This window comes from Coenobita brevimanus, chromosome 43, assembly GCF_032717465.1.
Source record: "Coenobita brevimanus isolate Jiangsu-jjx chromosome 43, ASM3271746v2, whole genome shotgun sequence".
Classification (NCBI taxonomy): domain Eukaryota; kingdom Metazoa; phylum Arthropoda; class Malacostraca; order Decapoda; family Coenobitidae; genus Coenobita; species Coenobita brevimanus.
The window spans coordinates 24,568,583-24,590,557 of record NC_136996.1 but is presented as its reverse complement, the minus strand read 5'-3'; positions in this window follow the sequence as shown (position 1 = coordinate 24,590,557).

The window sequence follows — 21,975 nt, the reverse complement described above, 5'->3', positions numbered from 1 at the left end:
CACTGCAAATTGGATATTGACCTTCTGGTTGTTTATCATAAACACAGTTTATGGCTGTGTGGTTTTGGAAGTAGATTAACTCATTTTACGTGGCAAACATACCTTGCATTTTAAAAATGCTGTTTTAGTCTTTGCATTATCGTATAAGGTTTGATGGAGTGGCTCTTACTAAGCCACTAACTCTTACCTATCCTAAAAGTATCTGAGCCACTTGCCACCACTACAGCCCGGTGTCATTACGTATACGATTGATCGTGGTCTGTATATAGCAAGAAAACAGATGGTAAACATGTAAAAATATAGATACGGTCGATGCTCTCAATATTATTATGAGTTGTATACTTAACTCTCACTTTATTGCGTGTGTGTTTTACGTGCAAGTAGTAAACCACGTGTCCATAAAGGACACTCATTTCAAAGTCTGAGCACTTTCCTACTGTATTCTAGATAGGACTGCTTTTACATCAATCAATACGTATGTTCATACACATATTACCATTACTCTATTAATACATACTATTACTTCTTCACAGGTCATTAGGATTAACACTCAATACAGCAATGTTATGAAACCATTTTTATTGTTAGTATATATTGCTTACAATGACATCAGTATCGTGTCCATCCTCCGTTGGCCTGAATTACCTCTTGTAGGCGAGCGGGCATGGAGTCAACGAGATTTGCACAAATATTGGGGTGACGTCGGAACTCCTCCCACACCTCCATGGTTTTCCTCTCGATACTCGCCTTAGTCTTCTCCTCTACGCCCCACTCCTGTTTCATCATGCCCCATAGGTTTTCTATGGGGTACATATCACAGCCTTTAGTGGGCCAATCTATCAACTCTATTTCTGGTCTATTTGCAAACCAGTCCCTCACCACACGACTAGTGTGGATGGGAGAGCGGTCCTGAACTAAGGTAATTTGAAGAGGTTCTGGTAAGGCGAATTGATGGTAACAGTGAGGTTTGAAGTATATTTATATATTCCTCAGTATTGAGGTTGCCATTAATTGGGACTAGCTCACCCACACCCCCATACCACATCCAGCCGTAGAGGGCCAAGCTAACTCTCCCGCTTTTGCCCCTTTCAGAAATATTTATTTCTGAATAACGGGTACCCCTAGGTCTCCAGCAGTGACGCTCCCGGGAGGACATGGACGAAAAAGTGGTTTCGTCCGTAAAAATCACATTCCGCCAATACTCCTGATCAGTGTTGGCATAGCGCCTAGCAAACTCTAGCCGAGATGCTCTGTAATTTTCAGTTAGTTCTTCTTTGCTCGCTGGAACATAGCAGTCTTTGCCAGCATTGTGAAGGCGGCGCCTTAGTGTTGATGGATGACACTGTAGGTTTAGCTCTGTGGCGAGTGTAACTACATTTTTCTTGGGCGACTGTTCCGCCGCAGCGAGAGTCGCCTGTCATCGTCTGGAGAGGTTACTGGCGGCCGCCCTGGTCTGGCCCTGGTATTGAGGTGGCCTTCTTCCTCCTCCCTTCGAACCCACAGACGCACAGTTTTGATGTCAATTCCCATCTCCCTGCTGATCTGCTTTAGGGGTTGTCCACCTTTGAAGCGGTCAACAATTTCAGCCCGGCGCTGAATTACCACGAGTGCGTGGAGCAGGTCTCCTTCCCCTTCCTGGCATACCTATAAATCAATGCTTTGCATTAGGAGTGATACTGATGTGTAGCGAATATATTACTTATGAAAATGTTCACATACACCGAGTTATGGTATTTTACAGAGTTAAGGGGGTGTATTCACTTCGCTAAATTGGAGGAATACTGATTCCTCCAAATATGCCAGGCAACAGGCAACCCCAGTGTTAATCAATAAGGGAATCTGTTTCCTGGCATAATTGGTAGGAATCAGTAGCCCTCCAATTTAACAACAACAGAGTATCCCCTTAACCAGGGACATCTGGTTAGGACGCCTAGTAACCAGATGTTCCAGATTCGATGCTTGTGAGTCAACACTGTAAAATATTTACTTCCACACAACACTCTGTTTGAGCGAGTTACAATAATACGCTATATTAGACTTTCAGGAAATTATCCACCACAGAAATGACAGTCAGTCTAGGGAAGTAAGTCAGACGGAGAGAGTAATGCTTCAATAGGAATATACAATTTTAAGGCTGCCCTTGTCGCAGGGAAATTGTTCAGCTCACATACTTTTCTGTTTATACTGAAGTTAACTACTTTTTTCATCACAATCTGGATCTCTTATCTGTCATTTCTTTTCACATTGTTTCACTTATCTGTAACCTAATGACGAAACCTTAACCTCACGCTGGTTTATGAAAACATCGAAGTGTGCTCAGCCTTAACAATACCGTATATATAATTGTTGTTTGATAATGCAAACCACTACTGCATCTGTTAATGCTTTTTACAGTCCAGTAAAAATATTGATGAATTATACCATCATGTTATCAAATTGCATTTCATTGCAGAAACGTGTTGCCTGATGACCAAATAAGTTAAATAAACACTTGTTGTGCTCATGGAACAACATACTTAGAAACTTACCAGATCCTGTTATCTGCAAGACCGGTGAGATGAACAGGGGACCTCTATTGTAAGGAAGTCACCAACTGCGCAAATCACAAAGATCGGTGGAACTTACCTAGAAAAATATGCATAACCTATATGAATACTGACGGGAAGAAAAATGCTAGCAACGTAGGAACTTTTCAACTTCTGATCGGGTGGAACACACAATTATATATAATGTAGAAATTTCAATAATTAAAAATTACTTATATGCAAATTAAGAAGAGAAATCAAATAAAGACACTGCCACACTTACTCTGCTGTAGCTCGGGTAACAGACAGACTGGGATGCCTGAGTATTCGCATCTCAACACCTCGGTGGTTTACATGAGCCTGGCATTCGAAATAGCGAGACTTTCAAACTGTAATGAATGCATACAGTATACTCTACTGCAGATAAATTGCTTACCCGTTATTGATTAATATTATTCTCAGTATCACTCAACGGAAATGAAGCATTATACTTGAATCATATTCTTTTATCAAAATTATCGTTTATCCGATGATTGTTGTAAAGAATTGGCCGTTATCTGAATTGCAAAAGTGGGATACTTTTATCCTTTGCCAATCATAATGGCTGTCTGAGTAAGTAGGAAAACAAATGTATTGTGACGGAAACCTGAAAATGCGAGAATATGGAGAGGGTGATACCAGGTGGCCGTGACCGTTGATTGTTTTATCACGGATGACCACACTGGATAAAGTAATCTCTGATTTGGTTATCTATTTAAACGTAGGTGACGTTATCCTTGTCCGTATTTGTCAGTTTTTGTCTTGCCAAGTGCCAGTAACGAAATAATAAGCTGGGAATTACATATAGGTTGGCATATTCAGAGAGAGAGAGAGAGAGAGAGAGAGAGAGAGAGACACGGTTGCACACATATTACTATATCATGCTAAGCTGACACACCCACGTTCTTCCCACAGCCACGATGCACACACCTACGAGTATAACATGCCTTACTACTTGCACAAAATCACACACGCAATAAAGTGAGAGTTAAGTATACAACTCATAATAATATTGAGAGCATCGACCGTATCTATATTTTTACATGTTTACCATCTGTTTTCTTGCTATATACAGACCACCGTCAATCGTATACGTAATGACTCTGGGCTGTAGTGGTGGCAAGTGGCTCAGATACTTTTAGGATAGGTAAGAGTTAGTGGCTTAGTAAGAGCCACTCCATCAAACCTTATACGATAATGCAAAGACTAAAACAGCATTTTTAAAATGCAAGGTATGTTTGCCACGTAAAATGAGTTAATCTACTTCCAAAACCACACAGCCATAAACTGTGTTTATGATAAACAACCAGAAGGTCAATATCCAATTTGCAGTGTGTATGTTACGCAACAACAGGATGAAATAGGTGCCAAGGCTACAAAAGTATTATATATTGTTGATGTATGCAAAGGTGAGAGGTGTATGGCAATAAAATAGTTTCATCATTACTTTACAGTAGTTTGTATCAATAACACAGGGATGAGAAAAGCGTGTGCTGGAAATGGGAGAAGCTTGACCAGAGCGAAGAGTAGACATGAGAGCATGAATGGATATGAAAAAGTAATTTCTTTTTCGCTAGACATTAACTTACTAATTAATTATTTTTACAACAGTATTGATAATGATTGTAATATGTAAACAGTAATAGTCTAGAGTAATTATAAGATTTATAACGTGAGTGTTACATCCTAACGTCATCTAAAGTCATGCATGAAACAATGCTTCACTGTTTCTAATACTTGGAGCGTATGAACCACTAGAGTTGAGGTAGAGGAGTTGGGTATGGTGTGTTCGATCGCCCGGTCGTCACTGGCCGTGTCTTCGGCTACAAGGGGGGGGGGAGAAATTAGTACTTCCGGGTGTACGGCTGCAAAGAAAATGGATGAAGAGACGAAGGGGAAGACACAAGGAAGCAGCTCCTGTGAAAAAAGCGGAGAAGTTGCAAGAGAGTGAGAAAATGGCAGAGTATAAGAGCATAGTGGAAGAAAGATTGGGAAGGTATGAGTTAGAGCAGATGGAAGGGGTGGAAGTTGAATGCAAGGTATTAATGAAAGAGATAGGCGCAGCGTGCGAGGTGGTTTGTGAAGTGAGGAGATGCAGGGGTGTGCAAGGGACAGCATGGTGGAATGATGAGGTGAAACGAGCTGTGGAACAAAAGAAGAAGGCATATAGTGAATGGCTAGCGAGTAGAGGTAGGGGAGAAGATGAGAGAGAGAAGAGAAAGGTATATGTGAGCAGGAGACGGAAGTGAAGAGATTGGTGAAGGAGAGCAAAAAGAGAGTGGAAGAAGAGTTTGGGAGGAATCTGAGTGTGAAATGGAGGGAGAGTAAGAAATTGTTTTGGAAGGAGATAAAGAAAGTAAGGCGGTGTGAAAGGGGTAATAGTAGGGGAGTGAAAGATAGGAATAATAGATTGTGTGTGGAGAAGAGAGAGAAATTGAGGAGATGGAAGGAGCACTTTGAGGTTTTGTTGAATGTAGAGAGTGAGAGCAGTGCAAGTATAAGTGGTTGGGGAATGGCTGGAAGAATAAGAGATGAGAGGAGGGAGGAAGAGATCAGTAGTGCGGAAGTAGTGGAAGCAATGAAGAAGATCAAGATGGGAAAGGCCCCAGGAATTGATGGAGTGTGTGGTGAAATGCTGAGGTATGGGGTTGAGATTGTAGTGGAGTGGATATGAAAGTTATGTAGATTGGCTTGGGAAGAGGGAAGGGTTCCGGAAGACTGGAAATCAGGTATAATTGTTCCTTTATAGAAAGGAAAAGGGGAGAGAGAAGTATGTGGTAACCTTCTTAGTGTGACTGGAAAAATATATGGTAGAATACTCACTGATAGGGTTAGGCATATAACAGAGGAGGAGAAGAACAAAGGAGATTTAGGCAGGGAAAAGGGTGTGTAGATCAGATATTTGTTCTAAGATGTTTAGTGAAGTATCTAAAGAAGGGAAAGAAAGTGTATGCTGCCTTCATGGATTTGGAGAGAGCTTATGACAGAGTAGACAGACAAGGTGTGTGGAAGATATTAAGAATATATGGAGTGGAGGGGAAATTGTTGAGTGCTGTGAAGAGTATGTAAGAAGGAGCTAGGATTACGGTGCGAGTGGATGGTGAGCTGAGTGAGTTCTTTGATCTCAGTGTGGGACTGAAACACGGTCGTGTGATGTCTCCATGGCTGTTTAATATATACATGGATGGGGTTGTAAAGGAGGTGCAAGGCAGGGCAGTGGATGTGGGGGTGGCTCCATTGAATGAGGGTGAGATGTGGAAGATTCCAGTGTTGCTGTTTGCTGATGACACAGTGTTGCTGAGTGAAGATGAATGGGAGTTGCAAGGTTTGGTGAATGAATTTGGGACAGTGTGTAGGAGGAGGAATCTGAAAGTTAATGTAAACAGGAGTAAAGTTATGGTGTTTGAGAGGAATGAAGTCACAGAATGCACAGTGAGGTTGGATGGTGAGGAAATGGAGAATGTGTGTGCATTCAAGTACTTGGGTAGTGTGATGAGTAAGGATGGAAATTTAAGGGATGAAGTGCTTGAAAAGGTACAGCAGGGGAGGAAGGTTGTTGGTTCACTGAAAGCTGTGATGAGAAATAGGGAGGTGTGTATGGAAGTTAAGAAATCGCTGCATGATAGTATTGTGATCTGTACCCTGACGTGTGGAAGCGAGGCATGGACCTTGCAAGAGAGGAACAAAGAGTGAGGGCAGTGGAAATGAGTTACTTGAGAGGAGCATGTGGAGTGACATGGAGGGACAGGTTGACGAATGAAGAAGTGAAAGAACGTTGTGGGGTGGATGTGGATGTGGTTGAGAAGACTAGGAGAAATGCACTGAGGTGGTTTGGACATGTGGAGAGAATGAAGAATCAAAGACTAAGAGGGTGTATGTAGGTGAGGTTGGAGGGAGGGAGAGGGAGGGGAAGACCAAGGATGGAGGGATGAAGTTGAGAGGTATATGAGGGAGGGGGGAGTAAGTTGGGGGGAAGGTAGTCAAATGGTGGGTGACAGAGAGACTTGGAGGCGTTTTGTCTGCGGCCACCCATTGTGGGATTAGGGTGTCGGGCTATAGATAGATAGACAGAAGTTTAATTTTCATGTGGTTTAGGGTGCTTGGTACCAGGTGAACCAAGTAAAATACTTTCGATACTGGATTCTCATGGGCATTATCATTCTCAGCAGTAGGTTAATTGCGTTTGCTTTTGCTTAAAGCCATGCAAAATTTCACATATACTGTACCTAATATTTAACTGAAGACTGGGCTGCTTTGTGACCTCCCCGGACCGGGATAATAGGTTTGTTTTGTTATTATCAGATTAGGTAGTGTGTTTGTCAGGTTTATCTGTAAGGGTTATATCAGGGCAGGACAAGTTAGGTTAAGGAAAAAAGAAGGGAGATTATCTTTAGATAATCACACCTGCACCTAGTTTAAAAATGGTATAAAGAGTAGAAAGCTGCTCTGTGGGGCCTAAATTGTCCATGTTGCTCGTGATTCTCCTTCAAGGCATACCCGGTATCTTTACTTGTGCAAATATTCATCACCGTAGCCTGAAAACTATGCCCATGCCTAACTGACCAATAAACTGTTTCTATACCCATTTTATTCTAACTTGGTCTAAAATTGCCATTCCTCCATCTTGAATACCGAGCTGTAAGAACGGACTAACGTTAGAATATAATGTAAGTCATGAAGAAGTGCTGGGGATAGGATGTAGAGCCACATTATTGTCATATTCTCCCACTGAACTACGTCAGTACTCTGCAAAAGGACAAAAATCTGGGCCAAGTTAAAGTAAAACGAGTGATGTAACCTTGTCTAGTATAGATGTCTTTCTGATAAATAATAACCAGTTTATATCCGGGATGTACGGTTTGCATTTGGATATGAGTGAATTTCTGTTAAACAAAGTTAGTCTGATATCCCTGTGTGACTATGTTGGGTAGCTTGTAATTTTTGGTAGCCAAGAAATATCACTGAGGGAAGTGAGTATGATTATATTAAACTACAAAAATACAGTTTCAGCCCACTGTTAATCTGGGTTCTCTTTACCATAATTTTTTTTTTTAATGCAAGGAAGAACAAACCAAAGGTCAAGAGCCTGCAAATTGTTCCCTTAAAAAAAAAAAAAAAAAAAAAAAAAAAAAAGAGCCAATATAATGATCTCATTTCGATATGCTTGGACAAACTGCGTGTGAAAGATTGGAGATCATGGGCAGTAGGAAATATAAACACAGGGAGACAGTTCCACAGCTGACCTGTCGCATACATGAAGGACTGGGAGCAATGGTTAACTTTTGCATTAGAGAGTTGGACAGAAATGGGATGAGAGTCTGTTGCTAGACGGGTGCTATGCGCCAACTGTAGCGATGGAGGGATCCAACCATACAGTTCAGAGGCAGTGACCATTGAAGCTGCGATAGAAAAGAGATAAAGATGCAACAGTGTGGCGAAAAAAACAGAGGTTGAAAGGAGCCCGTAAGAGGAGGATAGTTAATGGGATGAAAAGCCTTGGACTCCACTCTGTTGAGAAGAGCTGTATGTGGGGAACCTCCCCGCACATGAGAGTTGTACTCTATAAAGGGACAGATAAAACCCATGTATAAAGTCAACAACTGTGCAGGGATAAAAAAAAAAAAAGTACGGAGTCGGCTTAGCTCACCTAATCTCTTGGAAGAAGATTTTACAAGAGAGGTAATAAATATGTTCTCTCCAAGATAAATCCCGAGAGAATGAAACCCCAAGTATGTTTAAAGATGATGCAGGATTGAACTGGATATTATCAAAAATTAGTACTCCTGAGGAAGGTTTTATCGGGTTTATAGATGTAATGGCTGAGTTTTTGATGCAATAGAAACAAGATTATTTTTACCTCATTCATAGATATGGACCAAGGCAGACATAAAGAATGCCATGGCCTCATCCCTTGTTTGTTGAAGTAACTGCTGAGATGGACGCTGTGGGAAGCGAATGGAAAGGTGAAGGGTGGAGTCATCAGCGTATGAGTGCATAGGGTGATGAATAAAATGAAGAGAGTTGGTGATTGAACAGAGCCCTTAGGAACACCATTATTGATAGCTCTGGGAGAAGAACGGTGGTCATCTACAAAAATAGCTATAGAACGACCATAAAGGAAGCTAGAGGTGAAGACACAAATAGAGTGAGTGGATGGAGTGGGAAGGAGAAATAGTGAGTGGAGGTTATGGGAAGGAGGAATAAAAGTGGGTGGAGGGCATGGGAAAGAGGAATAAAACGGGTGGAGGTGTGGAAAGTAGGAATAAAAGTGAGTGGCGGGTTTGGAAAAGAGGAATAAAAGTCAGTGGAGGGTGTGGGAGAGAGGACTACAGTAAAGGCGAGTGGATGGCTAACATTACCGAGCAGAATGTTACACACAGTATAGTCACTTTTTCATACTGACCAAGTTTACTCATACTACTGTACTCTGCATTTACTATAACTGAAATAATCCATCATATCTGGAATAATTTATTCGGATACTGAGGTCCTTCTGCATCACGTGCCATTGTAAGAACCAGCAACATCAGACCTCTGGGTAGACTGGCCCCCTACAGGTCAGCACCTCCAGGTGGACTGACCCCTCCTTCTTATACAATGGGCACAACTGAAACTAGTGAAGTCACTCACCTTAGCTCCACCCACTATTCTAATTAACCAATGTGATGTACCATTTCCCATGATGTCACATTCCGTGGTTCCTCTCATCCATTTATCATCCAAATGGAGGCAAGCAGTGAGATGATTCAACAAGTTTCCAGAGAGAGAGAGAGAGAGAGAGAGAGAGAGATTAGGAGCAATTTTAAATATAAGATGTATCCGCCATGTTGCTAATATTTGTGCCACCGGAAAATCTGGACACTTCAAAAATGAGCCCTTTCTTCCCAGACACCTATGATTTGGTGGTGGTTGCAGGGGCCATGGGTGACGGACACATACCACCTTCTGGGATAGAGGATATGATTCACTTTACGAAACCAGGTAAGCTATCAGACCTCGGAAGCAGAAGGGCAAATAATCTGTAAGGGAGTCTTGATGCAGATGAGGTTAAGCAAACTCTTACGTTTCCTAGCAATAAGTAACCAAGCAATGTTACGATGAATCTCTAAGCGCTTTGTTTCAGGATATGTTATAATCAATTATGCAACCTTTGCAACATGGGTGAAGCCAGTGGTGCAATGCAGGGACTGATCCAGCACCCTGAATGTGAGAGAGGCCGTGACTTCTAGCTGAATAGCCAGGTAGCCCATATACTGTAAATAATCATCTCAAAATGCACATTCTAGGCCTCCACGCAAAAGTGATTAGCTAGTGTATTTCCTCATTTTTACATCCATGCTCATGGGCGAGACCGGAGATTATGTTTTAAGTGGTGTGTGTGTGTGTGTGTGTGTGTGTGTGTGTGTGTGTGTGTGTGTGTGAGAGTGTTGTCTGTTCCCTGTGTGTGTTAAGAAATTAGATATTTTTTAAAAATCCAATTTTTAACCACTTGATGGAAGGGTGGAAGGACAGCACATAAGGAAATCTGTCGTTTTTTATAACAATATGTCGAAGGTTAAAGTCACAGGGCTAGGTCAGACGTTGAATAGCAAAATCATTAAAAGTTTTTAGTCAGTTTAGACCAGACTTGGAGGAATAGCTTGGCATAACAAAAATGACGTGATTCAATTTTGAGAACAATGGGTCAAAGGTCATGGGGCAAGGTCAAAGTTCTACCTGTGTTCGTGGTTGTTAGCATATTAACTCATAGTTCTGATTCAGTTTTAGCCAAACTTGATAGAAGGGTTGTGCATCTGCATGGAGTAAATGGTTAGTTTTGTGAACAGTAAGTCAACGGTCAAGGTCACAGGGCAAGGTCAACATAAACAGTTTATATCTGACGTAGGGCAAACTTATGAAAGAAGTGCAGGGAAGACAAGGATAAAAGGATTGAATTTTAAGAACAGTCAATCAAATGTCAAGGTCAAAGAGGAAGGCCAAAGACCAAGGTCACGAGACAAGGTCAGCTCAAATAGCTTTGATCTGATTTCACCTACACTTTATAGAAGCATTAAGGGTCGGGCAAAAACGAAGGAAGTCAATTTTGAGAATAAACACTCAAAGCCCAAGGTCACAGGGGAAGGACAAAGTTAGACCGGTGTTTAAATGTATTACCAAAACAAGTACAAGAGTTTTAATCTGATTTAAATAAAACTTGGTGAATGAGTTGAGAATCACCCAAGAGGCTGACCTATTGTTTTCTAGAACAATAGGTCAAACGTCAAGGTCACACAGCATGGTCAACTTAAACAGTTTTTATATGATGTAGATTGAAGGATTGTGTGGGTAAAGTTGAAAGTTGGAATAAAAATGTGGGCGATTGTGTGTGTGTATGCGCCAACGCAAGATCGTGCTAGAAGAGTGAGAGGAGAGTTCTGGACAAATGTGGAAGTGTGCATGGAAAAGTTTGGAAGGAATGAGAGAGTGTTTTTGATCGGTGATATGAATGGTAAAGTTGGGAATGTGAAGGTGGATGGAATAGTTGGTGAGTGGGATGTGCCTGCTGAGACAGATGAGAATTGGAGTGCGTTAGTGCTGGGAGGGGGTTGGTGATAGCCAATGCCCTCTTCAGGCATAAAATGATCCACAGGTATACATGGCGAGTGATGAGAAGGGTGGGTGGTGAAATGAATGAAAGGAAGGCAATGATTGATTATGTGTGTGGATGAAAGGATGCAAAAATGTGTAATGGATGCAAGAGCTTATAGAGGTTGGGGGAGTGGACTTTCTGACCACTACTTGGTGGTGGCCAGAATTAGGATTCAAGTAAGGTGGTGGAATAGAAGAAGGGAAAGACGAGAGGAAGGAGAAGTTGCAAGGAGAGTGGAAAGGTTACAAGAGGATGAGAAAAAGGCAGAGTATAAGAGAGAAGTGGAGGAACGATTGGGCAAATATGAATTGGAGCAGATGGGAGACGTGGAAGGTGTGTGTAGGATATTTACAGAAAAAATATGTGCAGCATGTGATGTGGTGTGTGGAAGGAAGAGAAGACGGAGGGCGGGGGGTGCAAGGAACAGCGTGGTGGACTGAAGAGGTGAGACAGGCTGTGGCACAAAAGAAGAAAGCATACAATGAATGGATGTGAAATAGGGACGTGGATGAAGTTGAGAGGCGGAAGAGAGAGTTATATGTAGAAAGAGAGAGGTGAAAAGATTAGTAAGAGAGAGTAAGAAGAGAGTGGATGAGGAATTTGGAAGGAATTTGAGTGTAAAGTGAAGGGACTGTAAGAAAATATTCTGGAAAGAGGTGAAAAGAGTAAGACAGAGTGGAAGTGAAGTTAGCAGGGGAGTGAAAGATAAAAATGGTAGATTACTAGTGGAGAAGGGAGAAAAAGTGAGCAGATGGAGAGAACACTTTAAGGAATTGTTGAACATAGAGGATGGAAGTAATGGGAGTATAAGTGGCTGGGGAATGGCTGGGAGAAGGAGGGAGGTGAGAAGACAGGAAGAAATCCGTAGGATAGAAGTTGTGGAAGCAATGAAGAAAGTTAAATCGGGGAAAAACCCCAGGAATTGATGGAGTGTATGGTGAAATGCTGAAGCATGGGGGAGAGATAGTAGTAGAATGGATGGGGAAGATGTGCAGATTGGCCTGGGAGGAAGGTAGAGTCCCGGAGGATTGGAAGTCAGTTATAATTATTCCCTTGTACAAAGGAAAAAGGGAAAAAGAAGTGTGTGGTAATCATAGGGACATTTGTCTTCTTAGTATAATAGGAAAAGTGTATGGTAGGATACTTATTGACAGAGTTAGAGAAAGAACAGAGAAATTAGTTGGAGAAGAACAGGGAGGCTTTAGGAAGGGAAGAGGTTGTGTAGATCAGATATTCATTTTTAGATCTTTAGTGGAAAAGTTTCTAGAGAAGGGAAAGAAGATGTATGCGGCTTTCATGGATTTGGAGAAAGCATATGACAGGGTGGATAGACAATGATTGTGGAAAGTATTAAGAATATATGGAGTAGATGAGAAGCTGTTGAATGCTGTGAAGGTATGTACGATGGTGCGAAGGCTGCAGTGCGTGTGGATGATGAACTAAGTGAATTTTTCTCTTTGAAAGTTGGGTTGAAACAGGGATGTGTCATGTCTCCATGGTTGTTCAATCTGTACATGGATGGGGTAATAAAAGAGGTACAAGGTAGGGTAGTGGATGTTGGAGTGGCCCTGGTGAGAGAGGAAAGTGTTTGGAAACTCCCTGTACTGTTTGCAGATGATACTGTGTTGTTGAGTGACGACGAAGGGGAGCTGCAAGGCTTGGTGGATGAGTTTGGGAGAGTGTGTAAGAAACGGAATCTAAAGGTGAATGTAGGGAAGAGTAAAGTGATGGTCTTTGAGAGAGGTGAAGTTAGTGAATGTACAGCGAGGTTGGATGGTGAGGAATTGGAAAATGTGAGTACGTTTAAGTACCTGGGTAGTGTGATGAGTAAGGATGGAGGTTTGGAAGGTGAAGTGCATGAAAGGGTACAGCAGGGAAGAAAGGTTGCTGGTTCTTTGAAAGCAGTGATAAGAAACAGGGAAGTGAGCATGGAAGTGAAAAAGTTAGTACATGACAGTATTGTGATACCAGCTCTAACGAATGGAAGTGAAGCTTAGATGTTGTTGGAAGGACACAAGTCAAGAGTGAGAGCAGTGGAAATGAGTTATTTAAGAGGAGCCTGTGGAGTCACATGGAGAGACAGGCTGACGAATGAGGATATAAAGGAGCATTGTGGTGTGGATGTGGATGTGATAGGAAGCATTATGAGGAACACACTGAGGTGGTTTGGCCATGTGGAGAGGATGGAGGATGAAAGGCTGACGAAGAGAGTGTATGTGAGTGAGGTGGAGGGGGGAAGAGGGAGGGGGAGGCCAAGGATGAGATGGAGGGATGGGGTGGAGAGGTATATGAGAGAGGGGTGCGTGAGTTGGGAGCAGGGCAGTGAAATGGCGGGGGACAGGGCGACTTGGAGGCGATTTGTTTGTCGCCACCCCAAACGGGATCGAGGCGTCTGGCAATAAATAGATAGATAGATAGATTAACCTGCCCCGTCCTGGAGACATGAATTCACGTCCTCACATGATGTGCACTTATATCCCGGAGACGTAAATTAACGCGGCAACATTGCAAGGTCCCTAATTTGCACAATTTTCAATTTTCGCGAGTGATTTCGCGAGTGATTTTGGGCACGTATACACGGGACACCTTCCTCTATTCCTCTACGAGATGCCAAGCAGGGACAATGCCTTACACCGGATAACCTCTCCCCCCCCCCTGCACGCCATTGTCTCGGCAATTCACCTGTTACCAGTGACCTGGCCAATAAAGACATTCAGGGCCAGAGTGATTCCCCAATCGATGACAATGTGGAGGAGAAAGTTTACATAGCATTAGAGGAAGAAACAGTCAGAAATGATGATCAGGTAATGTGGGAAAAAAAGGTCATGAATGGTGATGAGTTAGTGAGTGAAACAATGCTTATAATGCCTATATTACTGTTTGAAAACCAATTTACTCTTGTACTACATATAAATTCGTACCAAGTAAAAAAATAAATACTGTTTATGAGTGGATAAAATAGTTACCCTCCCATAGAATTCGTTTTCTTTGGTGCCAGGCTGATAGAAAACCCATTCAGGTAAGGAGGTACTCGTACCTGGATCGAGTATTTTAAACCTCAGGTGAGCGATTTCTCTATGAATTTTCGATGTTTCTCACCAAAAGCGAATGTTTGAGCCTAAAAAAAAAAAAAGGGTCCAAAAATGTCAGGACTGGGGCATACCACTGCCCAGAAAACGTCGGGATGGGGAGGGTTAAACTCTGTGAAATGGCATAGATTAAAAGGAGACTAAGGAGGTTAGTTTTAGGAATTGTTTGGAAGTGAGAAGTTCACAGGTAAAAGTCAAAAGGCAAGGTCACTGCACAATATTAACTCCAACAGTTTTTACCTGATTTGAATCAAAACTAGTGTATGGGTTAAATATCAAGCAAGAATGAAGTTATTCGATTTTGAAAGTATTCTGCCTAAGATTTAGGTAACACAATTGAATATAATATTCGGCCATTAGACAAGTTACTGGGCTCGGGTGTTTGAAGTTTCCGAGTGTCCCGTCTTTTTTTTTTGTTTTTTTTTCAAACGCTTTTCAGCTTTGTGCTATCCCTTTATTTCTTCTCCAGTTTGCTTTAAACATGGCACAACTGTTCACTGGGCTAATGATGACAGATAATATTTGTTTTATTTAAGTTTCTTAAAGAGATCTATGAGGCAACAGTCAAACTATATAAACAAGTACTTATTTAATCCTTATGCTTCTGTATATTCATTAATCATCAAACACTCCTTCTTTTCTTTTAAGCCTCACCTTCTTTTCCTCACTTTGACTCGGTTGTCTGAGATGACTGATAGCAAACTCTTCTTTGTATCCACCTTCTTTCTCTATAATCACTCCAAACCCAAAGGTGACTATTGTGTATATGTAGCCTATACAAATACATACCGTGCTCTCGTGTTCCTGAACTTGAATCGTATGAACTCTCCACTCTCTGACTTCGGCTGTCCACATCCCACACTGTCACAGGCTCCAACAGCAGTACTGTAGTTCAGTATAGGAAGGACATGGCCAAGTGAGTTGATCTTCCAATAGTCAGCCTTTAGGTGTACTGTAGAGTACACAGGATCAGCTCAGGCGTTGTAAATAAACACTGGCTTCCTAAGTTCATTGTCTTTATTTTCCAAATAATGACGCTTAATGCTTTCCAACTTCACTTCACTATCTTCACAAGCACTGGAGCTATACAAAATTTACTAACTGCAATTACACTTAATGCATGACAACACTTCACTATTTGCACAAATACTAATGATGTACAAACTTCAGTAACACTGCACTGTTTGTCAAAAACAATTCACTGTTATCACAAGAACCGAAAATATACAAACTTCACTGACACTGCACAACACTCAAACTGAACTGAAAACTGACTGACTTGCTCTAGTCTCTTCCCCATCCTTATATAAGCTTGCATTACTCGAGAAACTTCTAGCACAAGCTCGACAGGGCAACAGTTACAGTTACCAGCTAGGAGACATACAGTTACCGACTAGGAGACATCAAAACATGCCAGAGTTTTCTTACATTACTTAACACTGTAAATTCTTTAGCACACGAACTTCTATCTATCTATCTATCTATTGTCAGACACCATACTCCCATAAGGGGTGCCGTTTAACCCCTTAATCGTGGGGCGTCACTTTCGTGACGCTTGGGAGCAAGGGATCATACTGCAGGGCATCACTTTTGTGATTCTGTGTTATTTTGAATTTGCCCTGGCTTTCAAGTGGTGGCTTGTATCATCTATCAGTACTGCCAATGTCCAACACTAGTCAGCACTCCTAATCTCATCTGTACTCCCATCCATTGTTGACAATTTATCCATTTCTCCCCGTTCATGACTCCCCTCCCTACCTCCCCTTCATTACCCTCTCCTCTCTCCTGCCTGGCCGTGCTACGCTAAGTAAATCTTCCCTGGAATTTTCCACTGATTTCATCCATTGAAATAAGCCCTATGCCCTATTCTTATACCAAATAATATATACAGAAAGAAATAAGGTAAGTGATAGTGCCATACACCTGGAATTGGCTAATTATCACCTGACAACACCTCACGTGCACTCGTTCGCTAATTTTCGCCGTTTATTTCCCCTTGAAATATGCCGAATAATCTGTTCTCGTAATAAAAATATATATAAGAAAGGAAGGGAGAAGCCTAAGTGATATTTACATTCACCTGGAACTACCTAATTTATTATGTATTGTCTAGATTTCCTGCCAATCGTTTCATAGTGTATATATTAGCAGCTGTCACCATGCTGACATTGGCAGCATTGCACTTCCCCTAGGCGACTAGGCCACCACACTGTATTCAGTTTACTGTCATCTTTCAAGGTGAAACCATATCGGATTCACGCCTGTCCAATTCCGCTGCATTTTAGCCCCATGCAAAGGGCCCTGTGACCTCTTCCCTCTACTAAACCTCGTGTGGAAAGGGGTAAAGGGCTAAGTGACTGCTGTGGAACGTCAACTGGCTAATTTGTCAATGAAAATGATAGACAGTGGCTACGATCTTTCTGGGGAGTAAAACAATGCAAGTGGAAATGTAAATAATGTGTAAACAGCAAGTGAAAGCAATGAATGTAAATATAAGTGAACAGTGGAAAATAGTTTTATAAGTTACTGCAAGTGAAAGTGCATAACATAGTGTAAATAAAATAGAAATGTAAATAATGTAAATAAAATACAGAATGTAAATAGAAATGTAAATGAGTAGTATTATAAGAATACGAGTATATACCCTAGGAGTAATGAAAGTGAAAGTTTCACTCTAGCATGTATGAATACTATGAGTTATGAAAAAGGAAGTGAAAGTGACAGATTCACTCTCAACGCTAGTATACAGGAGGAGAAAGTTAATGTTACGCATTTTACTGAAAGAAATTGAATGCCTACAGTGACAATAAACTACTATTGCTGAAGGAAACTTATGGATAAAGACTGTAGATATATATATATGTGTCGTATAGTAATAGAAATATAAAGTGTGAGTGTTTTTATGAATAATAAATGACAACACCAGCGGCAAACCAGCACAAGTGGGAAGGTCATACACGCTCGTAATTTTCATTTATTTCACAGTGGTTTTTCTTTTTAGTATGGATTCCAAACTATTTGAGAATCATAGAATAGTGTTTCTAGTGATAATATCAGGCTGTGGTAATCATATTACGGGTTGTCGGGAAGTGTAAAGTGGAGACTTCGTTACCCAACTTCAGAGGTCTCCACAAGTCCTACGGTACTCGACGAAGGCTCAATAAACATCCCAGGAGAAAGCTGAAGGTATGTGCCATATGCATATGTAATTTTAATATTCTAGGACTAATAACTGATTTTTGGCAAATATTTTTAGAGAGTCTGTCAGAGCGCGAATATGCCCGCGAGACACGCAAGTCAAGCAAAAACAACCCCGCGGTTTAGGGGTTAACTTTGAGTTATTTGTTTTATTGGGAGGGGCACTAACCCTCCACCAACCCACTTGTTGACACGTAGGGAGCATGTATGGTTTTGTTATATGGTTACCACCCAGCGTTGTAAATGGTTTCCTGGTTTACAGGAAACCATTAAGCTTGTCACTCAATGTAAAGCCACCTGAAAAGGAAAGAAGAGCAATAAGAAGTGACAGGAAAGATGGGAGAAATAGGAAGAGAGGAGGACAGGCACAGAAAAAGAATGATAAAGGCTAAGGAAGAAGTAGGCAGCACTACATCAAGTGAGTGGATGATGGTCGCCACCACCTACCACTATTAAATTACATAATTTAACAAGCAATCACATAAACCATAATAAGGAAAAAGAGCAGAAAAATTAATGCTCAACTTATGAAATAACTACGCTCACAATAGATCTTATCCATGTGACGTTACGTGTCATGTGACCTTTGTTTACGACGCAACATTGAACGGCAAATTATCGGAAGTCTAGAGAGAGAGAGAGAGAGAATTGCAAATTCCACAATGGTATTCCACTGCTGTGCCTTCGGCTGTAAGACAAGGCAGAAACCTGGAAGTGGTGTACACTTCTACCGGTTTCCAGCCAACGAGGATAGGCGACATAAGTGGATAGGTGTCGTGAAGAGGGAGAATTGGCAGCCGACGGCCTACACCCGGCTCTGTAGCAAGCATTTCATACCAGGTGAGCCGATGATTTGTGAATAGATGTGGGCATATTTATCATTCTTTGCAGTTGCAGATGTCATGGGATATCCTAATTATGTAAATCTCACAGAGTACAAAACCCACATGGCCATGTGTGTGCGTGGGAAAAGAGGGTGAGGGTCCATGTCCAGAGTTTCACCCAAACGAAATCGGGCATAATCTATATTTTCCACAGCAGTGACGATCAGGAATGTTAGATGCGTAAGTAAAACTGATTAAATTACAGGTTACGTCACACCGAAGGTAAGGTTAGGTTAGGTAAGATTAGGTTAGGTTAGGTAAGATTAGGTTAGGTTAGGTTAAAACAAAAATTTAAATTTTTTAATGTTTTTCAGTGTGATTCATTTGAAACTTATATTTGTGTCATGGTGGATCAGTTTAATAGTAGTGTAGTACAGAACACTGTTGAACATTTCAATGTAAAACTGTAATATACCACTGTGAGTCTGTATGCTAAACTACGTTTCAGTTACAACTGAAGCATAATTACTGGAACTACTATGTAAAGTTTTCATTTTTATTGATCCACTGAAAGTCAGGCTGTCAATACATGCGACAGTTAAATACTATATATATTTTTCACTGAGTACAAAATTACTTTAATCACAACTGAGAGGATAAATACTGTACTTATATCAACAGCCCTTTACATTGATCTTTTACCAGGTATGTACTATGATGCTGTTATTAATATACAATGTAATATCATTAAAATTATGTTGTTGAAGTCTTTAAGTTTTATGTTGTGGTATTCATCAGCATGAAATAAATGACCTTAATTTAAATTTGTGCCAATGTTATGTTTCACTTGCAATGTAAATGTTAACTTGAAGTTTTGACATACTGTCAATTATGCATTTTATGCTCACCCGATGGCACCATTGAGTGTGGTAGGTGGTGGCGACCATCATCCACTCACTTGATGTAGTGCTGCCAACTTCTTCCTCAGCCTTTATTTATTTATTTATTTTTTTCTGTGGCTGCCCTCCTCTCTTCCTATTTCTCCCATCTTTCCTGTCTCTTCTTATTGCTTTTCTTTCCTTTACAGGTGGCTTTACATTGAGTGACAAGCCAAATGGTTTCCTGTAAGCCAAGAAACCATTTACAGCGCTGGGTGGTAACCATATAACCAAACCATACGTGCTCCCTACGTCTCAACAAGTGGGTTGGTGGAGGGTTAGTGCCCCTTCCCGTAAAACAAATAACTCAAAGTTATTATGGCGTCTGGTAATTGATTGATTGATTGATGTTCAGCTATTTTAACATATTGTTACGTCCCAGTCCTCACACTGCCACTGACTCCAACAGCAGTAGACCAGTTCAGGAAGAACGTTGTCCAGTGAGTTGTTCTTCCTATGGTCAGCCGGTGTACAGTACACAAGATCAGCTGAGGCGAAAATAAACACTGGCTCCTTAAAGTTCACTGTCTTTATTTTCCAAGTAATTCCACTTAATGCTGTTCACTTCACTGTTTTCTCAACTTCCAATGATATACAAACTTCAATAACTCGTCACATTTTGCCACTGTTTTTACAAGTACTGAAAGTACACAATCGTCACTGACACCACACTGACACTGCACTACACCAAAACTGACTGCACTTCACACAATATGACCTGAAACCCGACTAAACTCGTAATAATTTCTACCCCATTTTATATAAATTTGCATTGTTCCAGAAACGCCTACAGTACATTCTACGAGTATACTTTCGACGGGCATCAGTTGCCAACTCGGAAACAGCCCAAAACATGCCAGGGTTGTCTTACATTACATAACACTCTAAATCATTTACCATACGAACTTAAATTACATAATTTAACAAGCAATCACATTCATAAATCATTATAGAGAAAAAAGAGCACACAAATTAATGCATAACTTACGAAACAACGAAGCTCACAAACAGCAGGCAAAATGGCAACTCTGACTCGTACCGGAACTTACGGTACGAGAAACGTCTCGAAGGTACGAGACTATCTAACTGGTAAATTCCCTTTCATGACAATATATATAGACTGTATGTTACTAGGCCTATAATTACTGAAATTTCCAAAACAAGTAAATTTTTGGTAAATTCCCAAAATTACACCTAACTCACACTGAAGCTTAAAATTTTCATTTTTCAGTGTTTTATAGTGTGATTAATTTGAATCTAATACTCATTTCTGTCGGAAATTACTTTTTTTTTTTTTTTAAACCAAAACAAGCTAATCCAACCAACCTAACCTAACCTAACCCAACCTAGGACCTAACTTGAAGATTAAGTCCATCCATCCATCATCCAATCCTACGTTGCCCCATGAGGAGCTTAGGGGCCCGGGGTTAGGCAACTGGTCCTGACATTTAAGATGAGAGTGACCAACCTCACTCATCCCTGAGTGGCATTACGTGAGCAATAAACCCCAACCACCCCTTGGATATAAACCTTCACCGGCTCAATCCGATTGGAGCACAATAATTACCCACTAAACCACCAGGCGCCAAAATTTGGTTATATGGTTACCACCCAGCGTAGTAAATGGTTTCCTGGTGTACAGGAAACTATTTGGCTTGTCACTCAGTGTAGAGTCACCCACAGGCAGAAGGAAGAGGAAAGAATGAAGGAATGAAAGACAGAAGAGGGAGTGTAAAGTCACCCGTAGGCAGAAGGACGAGGAAAGAATGAAGGAAAGAAAGATAGAAGAAGATGGAAGGAAACAAGGATGGAGGAGAGGACAGGGCAGACACCCGAGAGCAGCACTACATGGAGTGAGTGGATGGTGACGAGAATAACTGCAGTAGGCCAATGGGCTCATGCTAGACAGCTCCCACAAAAGTGTGACTTATCTACAATACTCTGCCTAAAATAGCCCATGCAGGCCCATGCCACGCAGCTCTCACAGAAGTGTGACCACAAGAATGACAAATTTTATATGCAACCTATACCTGCCAAATGCTTATGTAGCCTATGCTTGAAACTTTCTAGAGAGGGGACAGCAACTACGTCACCGGGTAACCTATTCCATTCATCAACTACTCGATTCACAGTCAGTGTATACAATCCCTACCCTCTTGGTCGCATGTAAAAAATTTACTGATTACGAAGATAACTGACATGTACTGTATGTCAGTTGCAGCTAGCTATACTACACATATACAGTGTTAATGTCTGTTTACTTTGAGGGATACCCCAGTGAACTTTGACGGGGTGTTCACCAAATAGTAATAGAAGTCGCCATATCTGAGATCTGGTTTAGGTCCCCAGTCCTTGAAACTGGTGAACTTCCCACTAGATATGATGTAAGGATCCAGCCCCAAACACTTTATCTTGTTCCCGTACATATCTTGGTGGCGTTGATCCACATTTCTGTTTAAATCTGACAGTCCCATCTCTGACAGCCCTGTCTGGACAGCCACTACTGCGAGGATTTTGCCATCCAATATTGAGTTGTAAACAAAACCACATGATTTCTGTGACGTCACTGAAAAAGGTCTATAGCAGGCTTACTGGCAACTCTGATTCGTAACGGTAAAATGCCAGGAACATCGAGAAACGTCCAGACAACCTAACTAGCAAATCCCGCTTCTTAATATGTAGCCTATGCAACAACATACCTTGCTCTCGTGTTCCTGAACTTGAATCGTATGA